Source organism: Coturnix japonica, chromosome 12 (assembly GCF_001577835.2).
Source record: "Coturnix japonica isolate 7356 chromosome 12, Coturnix japonica 2.1, whole genome shotgun sequence".
Taxonomy (NCBI): Eukaryota; Metazoa; Chordata; class Aves; order Galliformes; family Phasianidae; genus Coturnix; species Coturnix japonica.
Window position 1 is genome coordinate 8,106,402 of NC_029527.1, and position 22,175 is coordinate 8,128,576.

A 22,175-nucleotide genomic window follows, 5' to 3' on the forward strand; every position below is an offset into this window, starting at 1 on the left:
GCTTGGCTTTCTCAGCTGTCAAGAGCAATACAGCATTAGAACCAGAGACATGCATCACAGAATTCATCCTTTCCCAAACCCTCTGTTGCCTCGTGGTGTCACCAGGATGAATTACTTGTGCAGGTCTATATAACAGTGCAGGAAAGATGCACCTTGTGTCCCAGAAGGAATGCTTGGAAAGAGGAAATAGATCACATGTTATCTCACCTTTGAGAGGTGGGCAACTACCTGAGCCAGAGAAGAAAAACAACTTCACTTTTTTCCCCTCCACACACACAGCATCCTGAGACAAAAACAGAAGAAAAAGCAAACTACAATGCAGTCATTGCATACTATATTTTAACCCGAACATCACACGCAGCTCAGATCCCAGGCTAGAACCCACTGCTTTCCGTTCATTTTTTTGGCTGATTCCTTGCAAGGCCAGAAGGGAACAATGTCCTGTGTGACTCAAAGGACACAGTGCAACTTTAGATGGGTTGAACTGCAGCATTTCTGTTGCAAAAGCACCCACCCTACATTATAACAGCCAGCAATAGAAGAATCAGCCACTGTGTACTTCTTTATGAGGCTGAACTTGTCTGCCCTCAATTTCCAGCACACTGATGCACATATATCCTTATGACTACCCAAACTCATTTCCAAACTAGCACTTCTCTTGTGTCTCTCACCATTAGGCAGGCAGATAAGATTCCATTTACTCATCTGCCCCTCCCCAAACTCACCTCAATTAACTAACATCTTTCTAGTCTATACTAAGTGGAGCTCAATATTGGTCAGCACTGCTGGATCCAGACAAAACCAAACCTGTCTGTGACAGCAGAAGACTTTGTCCATCAATCCAGTGATCCAGACCTCTAGAGACTGGCATGTCATCCCATGAGGTTTCGTAACTAAAATACTGTGTGATATCTTTCATGAGTCACCTGTAAGCTCTTCCATTATTCTGACCTCCAATACATCATCAGCTCTTAAATGCTGATGGATAGAACAGCTTTCTTCCCGGTCTCATGGAACTTTTCTGTTCTTCTCCTGCAGGATCCATTTCTCACTGCCACTGACAGCTAAAGCAAGCGAGAGGGAGAGAAAAACAAGAGTCAGGGTCTTCCCAGCTACCAAGAGGTAACTACTCAGTCTGCATCATCTTCCAAATTTATTAGTGGTGACAGCACAGATGCCACATTCAACTAACAATTTTAAGTATTAAAGAGGAAGCATTCTTCCTGACCCTTGAAAACACATAGGATATCATGATGAATGATCACCCATAGCCATCTCAGCATGTTTAGCTTAGCATAATTGCATCTATGCCAGGAAGCAAGATGGCTGTATTTGTGCTAAGCACATCAGGTCCCTGTAGTATACATGATAGCACAAGGCAAAAGCACTCAGTCTTGTCAGGTTCATAGTGACTACTTCACACCAACTTACAGAGCCATTCAAGATCATGTAAAACCCAAAGCGTCTTGATACAAGACAGTCCTATGACTGGTACATCTCATCTCTGATTCCATCAGTGCTTTGTGCAAAAAGGAGATAGCAGCAGGAAATCTTTCTGCTGGGATGGAACAGCTCTAGAAGTAGGTAATGGAAGCACTGTTTCTCCCAGTCAGTCTTGCCTGGGTATGATTTTTTTTAAAGCAAGACAGCAATCCTCATACTGAATCTTTTTTATTTGTAGCTGTTAAAATAAACCATCTTTCAAAACACTCAGTCCCAAAGAATGTTGGGCACTGTTAAATATATTTAGAGACCTATCGTTGCTCCTAAGGAAAAGAAACAAAGCTCTCATCCAGCATCCCTTCCCCACAGAAAAATGCCTCTTACTTAAGAGGAAATAAATCTAGATGGCTATTCCTTGGGGCACAGCTGTGCTGTAGAGATTTTAAGTAAATCACAAATGAACATTTTGAAATCTCTCTCTGGTTTGTTAGGATATTTCCTCAGGCAACCATTTCATTCTTGCTTTTTTCCAATCTGCGTTCTGAACTGTGTGTATTTGACTTCTTAGCTGCGTGCTGCTGCAAATAGCAGCAAACATTCCTGTCCTGGTTTTGGCTGGAATAGAGTTAATTTTCCTTCATAGTGACTGGTTTGATGCTGTGTGGAAATGGGAAAAAAACAATGTTGATTTACCTCCAAGGAATACTGTTTGACAAAATGGAGTATGCACACAAACTGATGTGGCAGGTCTGAATGGCAGAGGAAACTAGTCAAGGGCTGAAGAAACTCTTTCACTCCGAGATTACCAATTATAGTTGTTTTCAAAGAAGCAATAGCTAGGAGTCATTAGAAGCTAAGGATTGCTTGGTGGCATCTGGAATGAGCTGCTGGGCTCAGTCCAGCCCCTGTTTGACAGGTGTTCCAGAGAGCACCATGAGAAATGGCCTCAGGCTTGGCCAAGTCGACAAGTCTTAGCAGAAAACAGGGGGCTTGAATGGGATTATAAGGATTAAGTAGAGTCATTTGTTACCAAGAAGCAGCATTTAAAAAGGACAGTTATAGCCACAGGCTTTCAAGGGCACCTTTTCAACACCATTGTCTAAGAAGGCAGGTACAGTTTTGTGTACCATGTCTCAACACATTCCAAACCATGTATGCAAACTGATCAGAGTTATTATGCAAATACATTTTAACCCTCAAACAATGCAAAACTCCCATAAAGCCTTTAGGAAGCCATGGGAGGCACCGAGCTCAACCCAGTTCCATGGATTTGTGGATGGACTCAATAGAATCACAGAATCATAGAATGGCTTGGGTTGGAAGGAACCTTAAAGACCATGTAGTTCCAATCCCTCTAATGTGAGCTGGTTGCCAACCACCTGGTTAGGCTGCTCAGGGCTCCATCCAACCTGGCCTTCAATATCTCCAGAGATGGAGCATCCACAGACTCTTTGTGCAATGTGCCACTGCCTCCCCTCCCCCCTAGTGAAAAACTTCCCCCAACATCTAATCTAAATCCTCCATTAGTTAAAACCATTTCCCCTTGTCTGATCATCTTGTACTTCTCCAGGCAGGGATGGTCACCCTGACAGCATCTTCACATACTGAACTCTTTGCTCAGCCAGCCCTTGGTCACTCAGAGAGCAACACATTACCTCTGCTGTATTGTTATGGATTACTGCTTAGGAGCAGAATCTATGGGCTGGGTAGTAGGGAAGGCATATTAGCAGTGTATGAATAATAAAACAATACTGTGGTGCCTTCCATCTAATTTACAAGCTTCCTCAAATAGATTATATGAGTTTTGAAATTAAAAGCAAAAACTGTTATGTCAACATCCTGCTCCTGCTGTCATCAGGCACACAGAGAAGCAGCTTTTAGATCCAGACTGTCTCCATCAAACCACAGGATGCTTCAAATCCTGAATTATCACTTCTCCCCACCAATTACAACATGCTCCTTTCCTTCCCTGTGCAGCACAGGGACAGGCCTGCTCACCTGCAAACTCCGGCTCAGCACCATTCATTTGTGTGAGCCCAAATCTGACACTGTCCTCACTATGAAAGCCTCCAGCAACAACTTTTTCCAGCACTTCCAGTTCTGTTTCAGAGGTGACTTTTCTCCTGCACACCACACACTGTTTTCCTGCTCTTTCTTTCCCCCATCAGTGCTAACTTCCTGCACAGAAGCAGTCCCTGCAGGCCCAGCACAGCTCAGCAGACCTGCTTGCAGCTTGGCACATCACTTTCAGGAAGACAGGAGCAAGGGGAAAGCTCACATCCCTGCTTTGAGCTGCAGCGTTTTTGCAACACAGGAAGCAGGCTTCCATGTACCAGAGGCTGATCAGGTTTATTTGGGGCCATGCCAGGTTCTCCCTTAAAATAAAAAAAGTATTTATTTATAACAGACCTGTGAGATGGAAAACTGGCTTCTATATTTAATAGAAAGTGCTCCCAGCAGATTAACCCTGGCAGTATAGGGCTTTGGGACCCAATGGGGTTTTTTTTGAGTATATGCTACTATACTTATCCTCTTTCTAGGTCTAATCCTCCGCAGAGCCAACGTCTGATAGCACAGCTACTTACTCTTTAGAGGGCAGCTAGTTCATTTTCAGACTCTCAAACCAACCAGGCTAAGAACTGCATTGACTGGAAGGAAGAAAAGCAGAAGTACAAGTACAGTTGCCTGAGTATTTCCCATGACTGGAAAGTCACTGTGTACAGCAATACAGTAGCTGTGATGCCCATGTGTAGGTAACAGCTGGGTGCAGGCAGATGCTTCACCTACAGCTGCTTGTGGAGCTGCCCTGCAATGCAAAGCAGCATCTCTGGAATCAGACATGAGAACACAACAGGACAAAATGCTACAGAAGAAGGGCTGTCACACATGGGCACAGATTAAATGAATAAATCCTGGCATGCTGCTGATATCCCATTCGCAGTGTGGGTAACTTACATTCCTCAAATCTGCACTTCCACTCCTGCTTCAAAGTTATGCAGTGCCTGATCTCTACCTGTTTCTGAACTGATGTGCCAGGCTGGACAAAGTGCTGCTGTAACATTCTGTCCCAGACACGGGTACATTCCAGTACCAGGGGACACTATTTCTGTGCATTTCCTACTAGGCAGACCAGCTGGGCTTGTTTTGAACCTAACTTTCTATTTGTGAAGGACTTTGGGGATCCTACCCTTTACAACTCGGGTTGCATTTCCCTTGTGGTATGTTTAATGAAACTGAGACACAAGGACTTTTAACTACTTTATGCAGCACTGCACAGATGCCAGCAAAGCACTCCAAGCAGAATACCCACTGTCCTTAATGCTGTAACCATGAGATTATATCACCTTCCATCTCCCCCTGATCTCTTCTTGTCCAAACCTTTCTCCCTAATAATGAGATGCACCTTTCCAGCCTCAGACTTCAAGCATTTGTGTTCACCTCCATGCAAGGTCTTGTCTTGACAAAGCAACCCCAGACCCTTCAGCAAACTCACTTAGAAATCTGAGTACATCCAAGTGTGTATGTGTATACATATATATTTTATATATATTCTATACTATATTTTATATATATTCTAGTGTTATGCGCTCTCTTACACACAGATACACCTCTCTATGTAAGACTAGAAAACAGAGAGAAATATCATACCAGGAAATATGATTTTCTTTCATTTGCAGCCTGGACAAGAGAAAAAGACAGTATGTTCTTGCTTGCATGCCACTGCTGGTTGTGTGCATGGAAACACTTAGCTCCTGAATGCAACAAGTACATGGGCTTGTTTTGAGGTGCTGGTTCAGAGCCTGCCCATGGCTTTACAGCTCACTTGCTGCCTCTAGGTCTCATGCAGTGCTGAGAAGAACTGTCACATACTGTGGCTTTTCAGGAATCCATACACTTGGTATTACCCAAAGCTCTGTGTGTCTGCCCATAAGCAGAACAATTTGCTTCCCTCTATTAGCAGTGAGTGGTTTATATTAGATTCAAAGCTCTGCTGGTTTAGAAAGAATAAGTCATAGCACATGATATACTCTAAATAAATACTTCATCTGTTTATCCAAACCTTTGATGTGATCCAGAAGGATGTTAGTACCCTCCAGAGGCAGCATGGTCTTGCAGTTAAGAAAGCTTGGATAATGCAAGCCAATGCTTACATTTAACTCTTGGCCACATGGTGCTGGTCTGAGCAGTGCTTCAGTTTCCTGTGTCCTTGTCTCCTCGTTTATGCTGTAGAGATAATTACAATTAACAACTGAGAGTGTTCTAGGGTAAAACTTTCTTAAGCACTTGGGTGAAAACAAGCTGCAGACACACAAGACGTTGAATTTATGGATTTCTATTCCATTAGTTGTTAGCTGCTGCCACAAATAGAACCCAAAACAGCTTTGATATCTTAAGGGAAGATCTATTTATGTACTTGTGTGCTAAGCAGAAAATAGAGTCCTTGAAATGAAAGGCAAATAAGTTTCTCCGTTTGGAGGTCTCAGCTAATAACGAGAGCCCTCATGCATTTAATGCACCCCTGTGCCAGAGGAGAGGGACACGTGAATGGACCCTGATCTGCACTGCCTGGAAACTCCAAGCTGGCAGCAAAGCAGTTTGGAGTAATGAGAACCATAATAGGTATGCGGGCCCTGCACTTTCCATATTTGTGAGCCTGTTTGGAGCCTGCAGCAGCAGCGTTAGTAGCACATTACATCTTGTGATCTGCTCTGTAATAATACGCCTGAACAGACGGTGACATTAAAACTGAGGGAAACGTTCTACGGCGCGCAGGCAGGGATGAAGGTAATAATTTAATGAGCTTTTGAGGAATTTGCACCCTCCCAGAAGATTCTGCCCGTGAGTGAGCATTAAAACAACTTCCTTTCCATCTATAACACCAGGGGACTATCACTCTGACTGAACAAATGCCAGGTCACAAGGCTAAAAACAAATAATATGAGTCTTGTAGAGGGGCAAAAGACATCTTGCTGCAGTTATTCCTATCTTTCAAATCACTTTATGATTAAATACATTTCATTGACTTGAACTGGGAGAGCCCTTGCAGATGTCCCTTGCAGTCTGTCCAAGCAGAAGAGCATAAAAGAAGCAAAAAGCTCCAGCTTTTCTTCACCAAACAGAGCACTTCTCCAAAACACTTCTAATATTGGAGACAGCCATCAAGCCTGCCAAACATCTAGCTATGTGCTCAAACATACTACAGTCTTCTCTCTTGCACCCCCTTAACACATTTCAGATATTTTTGGTTTATTTAGTTGTCCCTCAGTATAGTAATCTACATTGCTGCTGACAAGAATCCAGAAAGATACAGGAAATTGGACTTGAGCTCAAGGAGAGCTTTCAAACTACAGAATAGTGAAGCTCAGGCCAGCATGCTTCCAAGAAGAGATCTTTGGAAGTATAAACTTCTACATGCACATCACTACAACACAGGATAGAATCGCAGTATCATTAAGGTAGGAAAAGACCTCTAAGACTGGAACAGGCTGGACGCAACTTGCTGAGCATCAGCAGGTAAGGGAGTCAAGCACCTTCAGGGGATAATTCATTCCATGCATCTTAAACAATTCTGATCAGGAGGGACCCAGCTGAAAAACTACAGGGATAAATGTCATTCAGAGAATACAACTCATCACAAGTTTCTAAGTATTCTGGGCTAACATGCTAAATCACTCGCAACAACATAAAAGGAACATGTATGTCACAGAGAGAGTTGGGGCAGATCATCATGTTTTTCCCATTGCCTGAGATGAAGCCCCAGGCTAAGATGATCTGAAGAGAACATTTTTATTTAGCTGCTTCTACTTGGAAATCTTTAGGTACAAGCTTCAGATCACTCACTTCCTGCCCAACCTTAAATTCAAGTTGTAAATACAATCCTATCTTGAGCCTCAAAAGTCTTCACTTCTGGCTCCAAGACTAAGTGAGGCAAAAGCTTCACTGGGATGAGCAGGGATTTGCCCCCAGGATGATCCCACTTGGGGTTTTATTCATCCATGATAATGATTTGCTAGACTTGGAACTTAATTGTGGATCGGCATCCAAACAACACCCATGCCTGGGGTGGTTGGAGCTGGGGTTTCACTGCTGGCCTGTCTCCATGGAACTGAAAGCCAGGATGATGATGATAATTAAATATTAAGCACTTCACCTTCAAAGCCTTATGTGGATGCCTCAGCCAGTGGTTAGCTAATCAATGGCACAACACAAACCATGGCATCAACTACTCACTCAAAAACCTTTAAGCTACATACAAAGATAAACAATGGGGTTGACAGGTATATTTATATATTTTTTTGCCCCAAAGACTCCATTACGGCAAGATCCTCAAACCACAGTAGTAATAACAATAAAAGCTTTTTATAAAGGGGTGTTGTTATGATCTAGAGGCAAGCTAGTGGAGAGATACAAATGGATACTCCTAAAGAGAGTACTTTGTATTTTGCAGAAGGCTTTCTGAGAAACTCCAGTGTCTTTCTTCCCTTCTACAAGTGTTTTGGTTGAAAACATCCTCATTGGTTACACTGCCTTCTCAGTTGTTTGAGATATTTGCTCAGTGGCACAGGGGTAATTGAATTTGAGCCCTTTAAAGGTCAGGCACACTCCCAGTAAATGAGCTATCAGAAAAGCCACACTTCCAAGCAATCTGAGGCAGGAATGAGCACTCTGCAAAGCAAGTGGGCTATGAACAGAGGCACTGGGGGAGCTCATGCTCTGGTTGTTTCAGGTCTGAAGTTTCTTGTCTGGAACATCACAGTGGGTGAATAGAAAAATACAGAGCAAACGTCAAGGAATACAAGAGATGCCTAGAGAAGGATGTTTGTTCTCCTTGGCTCAGGAAGGGGAAGTTTACCTGTTGCACACTTCTATAGTTCTAAGGAGTTGAAGTTGCTGCGTGCCAGAGAGCTTTGGCTTTCACTCTCATCAGTGTGTCCCTTTGCTTTTAAGCTGTAGGGAAGTCACGCTTTGCTTGCTCCGCAAGAGAGATTTCAGGAATGCTGTGCTGGAGGCTGAGGCACTAAGAAGCGTGAAATAAGGCTCTTACAAGTGGTAACTCAATTCCATCTTCATCAGTAACAGGAAATTAATGGCTAATGATATTGTACCCAGCTGCAATTATGTATTAAGTACAGGCAATAAATGAAGTTGAGAAACATGAGGGGCTCCTTACCACAGTTATCCAAATTACTCAGTTCTCTTGGTTTACTAAATACCTCATGAGCAACCTCAAGAAAAGCACCCATAACAAGATATTTCTACATTTTAATGCTTACACAGATATCCCAGGAAAGGCAACACGTTTTCCCAAGAAGTTCAGGAGTGCATTTGAAGCCTAATTTATCCTTCACAACTGAATCAGCTGCTTGGACCAGCAGGTAGAATATTTTGTCGTATCAGAAGGTAAGAAACCTGAAGCTTAGCTAACAAAAGGGAAATTTCCTGTTCTTGCACTGTCAGTGTGTGGTTTAAAGAGCTCATGTTAAACTTCATTAGCATTTAAATGAACAGCAGTGGGCACAAACAATTCACAGGGTGAACTGTCTGGCCAGATAATGAGCACTATTTAAAACTCACTGAATGCATATTAAGCTTGTAGAACATTAAGTCATCTTAGCATCCTCCTGCTGTCATAGAATCACAGAATCATTAAGATTGGAAAGATCAATAAAATCATCTAGCCCAATCATCAGCCCATGCCTATGACCACTCTAGACCATGTCCCCATACAGGTGCATATACCACTGAGACTATCCAGCCTGTTTACCTCCTCACATATTCACAACTGTCTCCTGAAGGTCATACTGGCAAAGGAGCATTGCTTTGCAGCCATAGTTAATGAGTCTATGAGCATTACAAGGATATCTCTCTTTTCTGGAGAAATTCAGAGGTTTGACATTTACCAGCAAATAGAGCTGTGGGTTCCACCAAATGCCATGGTGAAATCTGGGAATTCCTTCTCTACAGAGGCAGCAAATAAACACTTAACTTTCCACCACTGCAAAACATAGTTTGTTTTCCAGGACCAGCACTGTGGCTTAGAGCATGGCTTCATCTACCATCTCCAGGAATAGCTGGAAAACAACACAGTGAAAACACAGGCTGGGTCATAAGATGGCAAGAAAGGAACTGCAGGTGTTGGTCCAAGTTTTCAAACTCCAAACTATGTATTCTAACTTGTAGCAACAGGAGAGCAGAGCTCAGGATGCAGAAAGATGAGAACAGAGCCTTTCACTGTGTCCAGCAAGTACCTGTATCTGCAGGAAAGGGAGAGCCCATGTGAGCTTATACAAGTTGCTGCTTGCTGACATTAATTTCATGTATCATTGCTCTCCTTCTCACTTCACGAGCTGGTTTACATCATTCTTCCCATGACTTTCTCATGCCTATATCAGACATCCTTACTCTCTCCATCCTTGTTTCACACCCACTCCTCCATTTCCTTCCACAACGCCTCACTGCCACCCCTTTATTTTGCAGCACCATCTGTCTAGCATGGACTTGTGTGTGTTTTGCCTCATTATATTCTTTCTGTGAAGCAAGAGAAGGATTTTAGCTAGTTCAATAAAACCAAAAACTCAAGCTAATGATATAAAGAAGTGGATCTTCCTTTCTGGCTGCCCGACGTTCAGAGGTTCCACCTGACATCTTCTGTCAATAGCATAGGAGGAAAAGAGAGAGGAGATAGGAGGGGAGTTTTAAGATTGGAGGGAACTTGTTTGGTGGCAAGGATTCAAACTCCAAATGCTTCCAGTGATGGAGGGGGGAGAATTATAAAAGATAAATATTCTGCATGCCAGACCCATAGAGCAAGTCAGCACAGCTCCGCTGCCATCTGGCTGGATTAATCTCTTCCAGCAGGAAAGTCCTTCAAAGGACAGACCCACAGGATACCTATTTGAAATGCAGAGCCAGAAAGTTCTCAATCACATAAAAAAATAATAATAATCAATGTTTGGTACTAACAGTGCAATGTGATTTGCAGTGGATGAGGATTTGCTAAAGACAAGTTGAAAGATACAAAGACAAACCTCAAGAAAGGGAGTTTCAGAAGTAAGAACCGAGCTGACTTACAGCCAGCTTATGAACTCCCTCAGCGCCCTTTACTTAGGCAGCTTTCCAATTAGTGTCAATGAAAGTTTTGCCTGAGTAGCAACCAAGTAAAAATAGATCAAAATATCAGGACCCGACCCAGAGCCTCTAATACACGGAAATAGAAAGACACACACACAAATGCACAGAGAGGTTAAACCTCTGGAGTGATAATGAGCTTTGATTTTTTGTCAGCCACAAAAATGTCAACTACGCTCCCAGTACATTCCACAATAGAGCAATATTTATATTTGATCTCTACAACAGTTTCACGCTGCACATTACATAAGCCAGTCATTCCCCATACAGTAATGGAAACTGACGGCATTTGCCACGGTTTATTTTTTGCAGCAGGCATTCTTTGGCAGATACTTATGGGAAACAATATGGCAGGGGAATGGCATTAGACTTCCCCTGTGCAAACGCCAGGGAGGCCGTGAACAAGCAGTACAGGACTTTTGCTCTTTTTTTGGAACTGCTGCAGGAGCTAATGGCTCATCTTGTCCTCTCTGCATACCTAGAAGGACTTGTGTGTTAAAAGAGCAGATCTACTAACAGAACAGATTTGGTCCCGGTGCCCAGGAAACAACAATGCCAGCAGCGAGCTCCCCCTTTTTCCAATTCAAGAGGACACCAAAGCTGTCACTCTGCTCATGCAGCCCATAGGGTAAAAAAACACCCTAACCACTAGTGCCACTATTTCCCCAGGGTTGCTACTGGAAAAGCATACAAATACCAGACTCTAAAAGATAACTTGCATCTGGAGTTGAAATGCCACTACAAACCTGGCTTTGTTTTTTGACCTATGATAGATGCAGAACTATCCAGCAGCTTTGCTTGGGTTCACCTTTGGTTGTACCTGTGCTTCAGGTACAGATTTGGACAGGTTATTTTCTACTGGTAGACATCCTAAAGGGGAGAAGACTGAACCACAAAGAACTTCCAGCCCCTAGGGAAGCTGGAAGCAGTCTTCACAGGTTTTATTTGCCAGGAATTAGAAGACAACAACAAGCTTTAAATCTGCCTGTTCTCTATGGCTCACGGTAAGCTGTTTTTCTCTGTGCATAATTGCCTACAAACTCTGAAAGAACGTAAAGGCTGGAGTTTTACCAAGTCTTTTGCTCCCAGCAAACATGTGTGATTATTTTTTGCATCCTTGCTGGAAAGAACAGAGCAGACTGTACTCCAGGACTTTGTCACCTTAGGACATATGATAAACATTTGCATGTGTCACACTCACTTACACCAGCCTATTAGCAGAGCAGGAATAGTAAAGGCCGCAAGAGGCGAGCTGCATTTCCACAACCCTCCAGCTGTCAGGAGAAGCACAGACTGACAGAGATAAGCTGCATGGAAGACACAGGCCAAATCAGAAATAATCCATCATATGCCACAGTTCCCAGATTCCTCAGGATCTTTTCCAAGGAATCTGATGTCAGGTGTCCAGCATGTCAGCACAACTTGCACTTTGGTGATTTTCCATCTGTAGCTGCTGTTTCTGATATTACACACAGGCTCACCACTGACTTGTATCAGTTTATGAATAGCTGGAGGAGTAGCTGCCAAACTTCCTTCACACCCTGGAATTTCTGTGCAGCCAAAACCCACAAGACACACTGTACCGCTAAAACATCATAAAGGCAAGGAGAACAGCTACCCTGGCATCTTGCTGCTCTTATATATATACCAAATAGTGCCACAAAACACAAGCCTGGATCGCTCTCAGTCCATACACACACACTCCACCATCACTATTCCACTTACTATCTGTTCATAACTATATTAAACATTTATAGTAGTTGTGAGGAGAAAAGGAGCCACACCAAGGAGGTAGTAAAAAGTTAACTGAGTTGGTACAGTTAAGCTTACTTTTGAAAGATGCATGTCCTTAGGAGAAAATAGCATTAGCAACTAGCCAGTTTCATCTCACCTCTGTTTCCCATATGGTTGGAGCTACAGAGCCACAAGCCTTACAAGAGGTGTAAAGATGCAGCTCTTCCATGTCGAGAAGTAAAACATGCACAGTCAGCTAAGTATCCACTGAAAAATATGCCAAAAGGTACCCAACAAATGCTCACTGACTGAGGAAACATGGTCACATTTCTCAGCCATGCGTTCCAGCTGAACTTTCTGTTCCAATCTGTCATTTAATCCCAAGTGATCAAAGGGTGCTCCAAAGCAGAGTGCATACCGGAGTGCCCAGGAACTGCACTACATTCTTGTTCCAAACTCAACATCTCCCAAACTACTGCCTCTCATCATCAAAAGGGACTCATAACCATTAACCAACCAGATTCAATGGGCAGATTCCCACATGGGACTCAGATCTCATCCCTTCTCCCTTCTCCAGTGTGCTCCTGAGCCACACAAAGAGAATTAGCTTATCTGACAGGCAGTGCAGAGACCAAATGCTACAGAACCACAGGCTGTTCAGTGATCCAGTTTAGTCTGACCCGGTTTTGAGTAACTAACTATACCACTAATATTTTGAAATGGAATGGTGTGAAGGAAGAAAGCTGCACGTACACTACGTTCTGTGCAAAGTTATATGGCCAAAGTGCTCATACAGCTAAAGAGAAGAGCAAAAAGCACATCTGTGAAGAATCATACCATAGTGTCAGAGAATGGCTTGGGATGGGGAGACCTCAAAGATCATCTAGTTCCAACCCCATGCTGAGGGCAGGGTTGCCAACTGCTAGCACTAAATCAGGAATAACTTACAGAGCCGCATCTGCTGGCACTGACTTCCAGCCAGAGTGCCACCTGAGATCAGGCTGTGGTTCAGCACACATTGCAAAGTGATGACAAAAGCATGCTTGTTCTAGACTGGGGCATCCAAGTCAAGGTGTGTGAGTGATCACAAGTTTGTAAAGCTCAGTTCCCACACTTGAGAGAACTCTCCCATCACTGCATCACATCTGCCAGCGAAGAAGAAGATGGCAGCAGGACCATGACTACAGCAGAACTCTCCTTCTCTCCCAGAGGAGAATCCAGGTATGAAGGTCTCAACGCACCAGCATTTCCCCCTCCTTTTTTTTTCTTTTTAAAGCAACTTCACTTAACTTGTTCCTGCCCAAACATTTCTCCCTTTAAATAAAACCTTTCAGCAACCTAATTCCAGCTCCAACTCCTTTCTCCATCTCTTACAGGGCCCTCTTGAAAATCTCAGCCTTGCCAACATTAGGGATTAGACTGTACATGGCTGTCCCAGCACAGAACAGAGAGAACATCATGTAATTTCCATTTTTCTCCCGGTTGTGCTCTTTCAAAGCCCCACACTACTTATGGTTTCCACGCCACATATTCTTCTGCCCGTTGCCATGGCACAGCCACTGGTTTGTCATTAATATTGTGGGTAACTTCAGATCCTTGACCTCAGGGCTTTCAGAGCTTTTCATGGTGTATTTTCCTCTTGATTGAATTGCTCTGCATTCCCAAGCACAGCTAAAACAAAAATAAAACACTGCTGCTTTTGAATGGGGAAATTCATTTCACAAAGACAGGCTGGCAAAGGATGGAGACCCATTGAAAACCAGCAGATTTAAAGGAAAACAGCCATTCTCTGCAGACACAGCAACTGTGGGATGGATTCAGACTTACATACAGCATCTGAGTCAAGCTGTGATCCCCAGCATCTATGTATGAACTCAATATCTGGCCTAGTTTTGACTCTAATAATATGACATCCCATTGCCAGAGAACCTCAAATCATTCTATAAATTCACAAGTTTTCACAACATTTTGTGGATATATTTCAACATCTATGGATGCATTACTCCTACAACAAGCTTGTGCAAATGCTTGCATGCCCATGATTTTCACTCAGTGGGAAACCAGTAAGTCAACTGCTATCTGCCCTTCCCTACATTCAAACTGCAAATTCACCAAGAGCAGAACTTCCTCTCGATTAATTTTTAAAGTGAGCAGTCCACTTCTAAAGGCCATTAGAAATCAGTCAGTTCACACATATCAGACCGAGTCTGGGGCACCTCTGCTTAACAAGCTTGATTTCTGTTTTATTTATTTATTGCAATCTAACATCCATTACCACAGACAATGTGATAACTGTTGCTCTGATGTTCAACTACCAGAGCTATATTAACCTTCAAAAGTCCAAATAACAGGTTTTAAGAACTTTATTAAAGGTGTTGTAAAGTAAAGACACCTAATAGCAAGTCTGAGGCTGACAGGAACCAATTGATTGCACCAGAATCAATGCAAATATCTGCCTGGAAAAATAAAGAGCAGAGCAGGGCCAGTGAGGCACAAAGCCTGATAGCTTTTCTGTTAATGCTGGCAAAGAATAAGCAAAGGAAAGGAGGAAAAGTGGCACAAAGGTACATCCTTCCTCCTCAGATGTAGGGCTGGTTCAGCTCCTGCTGCCACTGAAGCAATTTTAGGACAGCTCTCACTCCAGCTCTGTGTCCCCAGCCCTTTTACAGGGCCAAGAAAGCACTATGCTGAGGAAAGAGTGCAGCCATACGATGCAATGTTTCAGGACAAAACCCTCTCCCTGCTGCAGACACATCCCTTTGCCAAAGGCTGCGAGTAAGGCCAATCTCACCACTTCTTCCCAGCAGAATAAGAACTCCCTTTATGATTTGCTCAGTCAAGAGGACATTCCAGCTGGCTTCACTCCCTTGAGAGGCCTTTGCTCCTGCAAATCTGCCTCGCCAGGCCAGCTCTATCAGAGCCGCTCTTTTACTATTGCGCTGAGGGCAAGTTTGCTGTGAGATCCCCCAGGCAGCCAGTTTGAAAGCCTTTCTTTGGGAATGCTGGTCACATTCCACCTTAGACAAAAACACCGCCTGACAAGCAGCCTTGTTCCTCATATCCCCAGCTGGAATTAAGTGGGGAGAAATAAAAACTGCTGTGAAATCCCACAGCTTCTCAGGGAAAAGCACCTCTATGTGTGTATACGTGTACATGCTTAATGTTACAAAAGCCATATAAAATGTACCTTCATAAAGAGACTGTGTTTTGAGGATTTATAGGAGCACAGTAGAAGAAATAAGAGGAAACATCAGATAACCCCACCTGGGTTAAGTAATGAGAAATGCTGAATACTGCCATCTCCATATGGATAAGGTACTTCAAACTCCAAGATGATAATTTAGTTCTTATTTTATCAGCCACACACACCTGTGTTCTTTCTGGATCCAGGTTACCAACCTACCTCTGCCCAGCATCTGAGTTCCTTTTTTACCTGCTTACAAACAGAACAACACTGCTAGTGGATCTCTGTCTATATATTGTAAAAAGCTGTGCCTATTCCCACACAATGTGTAACGTGATGAAAAATGCTGCAACCACAGAGAAGCACAATCTTAGGCCACAACAAATGAGAACAAGCCCAAATCCAACAGCTGTGGACACAGAAACAAAGGAAGAAAATCTGCTTACCTTTAGAAGGCCACCAGTAGACAGGGGTCTCAAATGAGATACTTCACCTCCACTGCCAACCCTTAAATGAGGTTTAGGAAGGGGTGGATCCTGGTTGCATCCCTTCCAGTCACTCAGGGGCATTGCATTGCACCTGAGCTCAGCTGGGTTGACCTTGCCTTCCCACCAGGTGTTCAATCACTGCTTCAGGCTGTGACAGCATTTCTGGTGCACAGTGTATCTATCATGCCAGATCAGCCTGTTGTGCTCTGCTCTAACTCAGAGCATCTATTGTTATGCTTCAGGACAGCACAGGATGCCTACTGAAACTGGGCTACCAGGTCTCTTCCAGGTCCAAATCCAACCCAGAGCACCACCATTCTATCATGAAGCACAGGATGGCTTTTCATATCCAGTACTCAGGGTTTGCCAGTGTGCAGAACAGGGGCCTGACATGACCCAGTCCAACTGAGAGGTGGCCTGAACCCAAACTTTCACTGACAGTACTGACATACCTCACAGCCTCATCATTCTGCCTTTTCAACATACTGACCTGATTATAAGAGATGAATGGAACTGACAGCATTGCACAGAGAAGTCTCTGCAGTTGACTGTTAATGCATTCAAGAAGCTGTTCTCTCTGTGGTTACTTGTGGCCCTTGAACATAAACAAAGGTGAACTTAACATGTATTTCATTTCCACGTTGTCTGAATTTTTTTTTGCTGCTGCCTCTGCTCCAGTGGGGTCAGGATTCAGCACGGACATAGAACTGTGTGCGCCTCCTTTTTGCAGAATGAGAATTTTTCACTTGGAAGCATTTTATTAGGCAAGCTTTGTCCTACGTGGTAAACATGATGCTTGAAAAGAAATAGCTTAACCCATTTTGCAATCTGGCATGTTGGCAAGTCAAGGTAAGCATCAGGTGTGAAGCATATTCCAGTTGTATGCTTCACTTACTGCATGATGATATAATTTCACCACCACTGATTAACTAATGTTGTTAGCATCCCCATTGGTCACCTATCAGTGCCTTGAGGTCTCCTGTTATTACTCTATCATAGCTATGGCATATTTACATATCATCCAATGATCTAACAGTGACAATAAAAATGACACCTGGTAGTTAACATTGCAACAGTGAAAGCTGTATGCTTGAATGGAGCTGTATGGTGAAGAATGGTACAAAATGCTATGTCAAATCATGGGGTAAAAGAGCTCTTCAACATAAGGACAACGTACCCCAGCTTCTGTCAGCTCTAATGAATACAAACAGATTTTGACACCCTTACAGAAAGTGCTGCACAACTCTCCACTCTTACGCCATTCCCTAACAGAATGGGACAAGTCACAATGCTTTTAGAGGTTGTTTTAAAACCTGTAGTCTGGTTAAGGATATAATATTCCACCAATATCTATGTGTTGAGAGCACAACTTTGTGCTGAAGTAGGAACAAGGTGGATCCTTTATACAGTAGCACCTACCCACGGTTTGTGTCTGTCTGTGTGAACTTTTGTCACAGCTCAAAGTTCTGTCCCCAGAGAAGGAAATTTATTTCCCTCCCCCCCACCAGCTGTTTTTTATGGTTTTCTTCTAATTTTACAACACAATCTGTGACAGCTGGTTGCACGGTGTGTCTGGGTTGAATAAAAACCAGGGACCCTTCGCCAAGCTTCTATGCAATGTGCTGAGCTTAATGAAATGTGTCAGCTCCACTGTGAGTCGTGCATTCATGGAAATGAATGAATCTGAATTTTCAAGGGAAACGGAAGGGCTACAAAACTGCACACAGCAAACCCTGGGTGCAGGGGATGGAAGAGGAGGTAAATCCCAGTAAACAGCTTCAGTTTACTCACAGCAAAGCAGATCCTTGTAGCTGGAATTCAGTCAGTATATCGGAGTAATAATTTAAAACTAATGGTCAGTTCTGATGCTCAGGAGAAAACAAGTACAATCCAACAGGCTGAGTTAAACACCGGCTCCCAGTGGGTGAGGTTAAGTGCAGCTCTGTCCATCATAATCTCAAGCAAAATCACATTGTTTTTGTGCCTCTCTCTCCCACTCATATAACAGGAATGAAAGTGAAATTTTTGGCTCAGCACGCTTCTCTTGTCTACAGAGATTACCTGCCCAGGAGGACACTGACAATCCCTAATAGCATGGGCCATCAGTACAATACTGTCCCTATCCTAGCTGTTACTTGAAGTTTTGGGACAGGTTATCCACTTATTTGGGACCTGAACATGATGAACGCCATAAGGCACACAAAGCAAAGTGGACATTTAGAACTGGACAGGCCTTGTTCTTCCCTCTCTCCAACACTGTTGAAATAGAAGGACACTGATGAACATGAAAAATGTGATTTTAACAAAAAAGAAATGGTCAAAAACGTTCAAGATTTTCCTCTATGATGACTGTGAGAGTCACAGTCCCATTGCACCTCCCCTCCTTGTAGTCCCTTGCTAGAAGCCAGTCAATCCAAACTAAATTAATAGCATCATTCTCCACTGGAAACAAAAGGAAAAGTGAATACTCAGCAGCCTTGAAAAATCATAGAGTCATTAAGGTTGGAAAAGACTACTATGATTAGCTAATCTAACCGCCAATCCACCACAACTGTGCCCACTAAAATAACCCAGCACATGCTCTAGGAGTTTTCCTGGCATACAAGAGCCATAGAAAGAGTGGGGAATTTGTACCCTAGTTGATATAAAGAAAAAGCTCTATTTTTCTTTTCTCCTTAGTGTTTTCAGTTATCTGTTGGATGACCTGCCTGGAACCTAGACCTGCTGTTATCTCCTCTGAGCACTCCACTACAAAACAAGGAGAACTATAACAAGGCACCTGATGTCAGTGGTTGGCCCCTTTGCAGTTTGCTGTCAGTGTGACACCTCTGTCTCAGACAAGCATCCATCTGCCCTTGTCACCTGAGTTTAGCTGGGAAAACAGCAAACAGCACTTGCACAAACACTATAAAACAGGAGAAAGGATGCCAAAACATGGATGTCCTGTGGGACATTAAACGTCAAATACTTTGTTAACAAAGCCCTCAATTTTTGAACCTTGCTGTCAAAGTTTTCTACCTCACACCAGCAGGTTTTACTTCAGGTAAGGAATTAAACCTTCAGGTAAGGAATTAAACCTTAAAATATCTTTACAAGATAATAAGTTGTTATTTTATTCTACATTAAGGGAAATGGAAGGTTAAATGACTCCTGCAAACCTTACACCTGTGCTGGGACCAGAAATAAAACCTCAGCTATCTTTCTTCCATTCCTTGGCTTCAGCCCAAGACCGTATTTTCCCACCTCCTAACACAAGCCCTACAGAAACATGCCTGAGAAGATCACCTCCCCCTGCAACCCAGAGCCACAGGCTGGAAACCTGGCTGCAAACCCTGCCAACCTGCTGCATGCACCTGCAATGCTGGGAGCAGTGACAGCCACTGGAGGAGCTGCTGCCAGATGCTGCCCAGCACCCACCACCTCATCTGCAACTGATTCCTATTTGCCCCTGAACAAGCAGCACCATCCTCCTTGACCCTGAACTCTCCTTCTCTCTCCACATCTGTTGCCTGCAAATCTTCCTGTCACCACCTCCTTTTTTAAACACTAAGGCCTTGACTGCATCCCTATTCCTACGGCCATAACAGCTTCTTGCCATAGGGAATGGCAAAGTCCCCTTCTCCTGGATCCTCCCCAGCTGCACACAGCCCCAGCCTCACCAAGCAGAGCACTTCATTCCCCACATTCTCTCCCCATGAACAAAGGGGAGCCCCATCCTGGTCAAAGCAGGTGCAGAGCTTCAGCTCCATCAGAAACCTGTGATCCCACAGGCTGTGGAATGGAGCCAGATGCAGTGCAAGTGGGATCCAGGACCCACAGCCCCCCTGATTTCTGTGATCCAACAAGAGTTGTGCCCACAGTATCTTATCTACACTCCATTGTTTCTGGGATCCAGTTCAAAAGAACCCTTGGAGATTTCTTACTCAGCTCTCTTCCCTGTTCGCAGCTCCTCTCTGTCACAAAATCAACATGCTTCTGGTGGAAGACCCTTCCATGGTCTGTAAGGAATCATAGAATCATTAAGAATGGAAAAAAAGCCACTAAGATCATCAAATCCAGCCATCCCCACCATGCCCACCGACCATGCCACATATTCTCTTTTCTTGGACAACTCCAGAGATGGTGACTTCACCACTCCCCTGGGCAGCCTGTTCAAGCAATAAGATCTTCCTCTCATCTTCTGCTAACAAGTTCATGAATATTCAAATGTATTCTATGTAATGTTAACTAACTTTGTATGTAATTACCAACATCTATTCTCTGCTGTCCTGTGCAACGTTGTGGAAATAGTTTAGGATCAAGATTTATTGTAGGCTGCTGCACTGTTCTCGAGCCTTATGAAAGCAGGGCTTATCCTAGAGTAGCAATTCATCTGAGTGTCCTCTGTTTCTGCTTTAGCAATATTTTTAATCCATGTGTTTGTCAACATGTCAACCTGTTCAGTCCTAATGATCTGTACAAGAAATACATTTTTCAAACAAAGTCTCAGCAGCGTACTTTTCTTCAGCATCTCTGGCTGAAAGGGAATAAGTGAAGAGATCGAGCTCCAGATCTTACAGCTTGTTCTTGAAATACCCCTAATGATGGTTGGGTTCTAAATACGCAGAAGTGGTTTTAATTACTAAGGGAAAAAAAATGAAGCCAAAGCAGAGCCAGTTGCCAGAGCTTCCACAGAACTGCCTGCATTCACAAATCTTCTGAAGTTTTAATGTTCATTATGAGAATACTACATTAAAAAAGAGCAATCAGATCTTGGCCAACAAATTAAATGCTTATTCAAAAATTAATTCACATCATCTGCACTCCATTAAATGTTCTCTTTTGCCAGGGAATATAATGCAATATTTTCAGGGGGAATAACTGCTGCTGTTGCCAATACCTTTCAATTTACTGGCTCTTGCAGCATTGACATAGGATTCACGGGGCCACAGCTAATGCAAATAAGTGTAGCAGTATACAGTATGCGACATATGGAGCAAATCTGCTTCATTCTGGTGTTAAAAGGCTCTGATTATGACTCTCTGATGCAGCCAAGTGACAAGGGGAAAGCAAATCCGCAAATTAATAATAGTCTATCCTTTTTTGTATCGTTGAGGAAACAATTTGTTGCTGATGGGTTTGGGTCTTTCCCCCCACACCATAAATACACTGGGATTTCATTTGGAAAATCAGAAGATACAAATGAGGAAAGTGCGACTTTTAATCTTGGTTTCTCTAACATGAAACATCTCAACAGGACCTTTCCAACATTTCCAAGAACAAATGCATGGCACGGCTAAAGACAGATTCCCAGAATTATTTAAAAGCAAATGAAAACAAAAACAAAATACACACACAAAAACCTAAACAATTTGTGATTCCTTTTGGAATGCACAGTGCTAGAATGTCATTGGGTATCCTGCCTATTTTCACTTTTGATCAACATGAAGATATTACCTTTTGTTTTCCAAGCAGAACCTCAAAATGAAAGATGGCTTTGCTATAAAATGCTGGGTATAGACAAGAAGACAGAACACTGTATTTACAGTAAATACCCAAATACATCATAGAAACATAGAATGACCTGGGTTGAAAGGGACCACAATGAGGGTTTTAACCCTCCTGCTACTTGCAGGATCATCAGGTAAGATAGACTAAATTCTCTTGCTCCTTTACGTAGATCTTGGAAGGTAACACTATTCTGAGAAGAGAGTACCTGCTTGGACCAGAAACATCCAAAGGTCTCCTCCATCCACTGTTATGAGTCTATGGGAATGGCACACGTCTGCTCCTTTCTCCAACTGCATCAGGCACAAAGCACTGAAAGGTAAGAAGCCCTGAGGCATCAGTAATACATGAACCGAGTACATAGTGTTTTTTGATAGGGATGGACGATACTATTGGGGTTACACCATGTGGATGAAGTCCTCAAGCTTTAGGGATGGGTTGTTCACTGATTTATTCTTCAACCCTGGCTCCTCATGGCCTCACTACCAAAAGCTGTGGGTAAAATAATCCCATTCTGGTAAAGATTGTCCTCCTCCTAAATAACTCCTACAGCTCATTTAGGAAAAAGTGATGTTACATCCATGTTCTATCATCCCCACATTTTCCAGACTAGAGACAAAGACACAGAAAAAGTAAGGAGACTTCATGGGTCTTTATTTATATATTGCATTAAATGAGTATATGAACAAGGGTGAGACTCATGAACATTA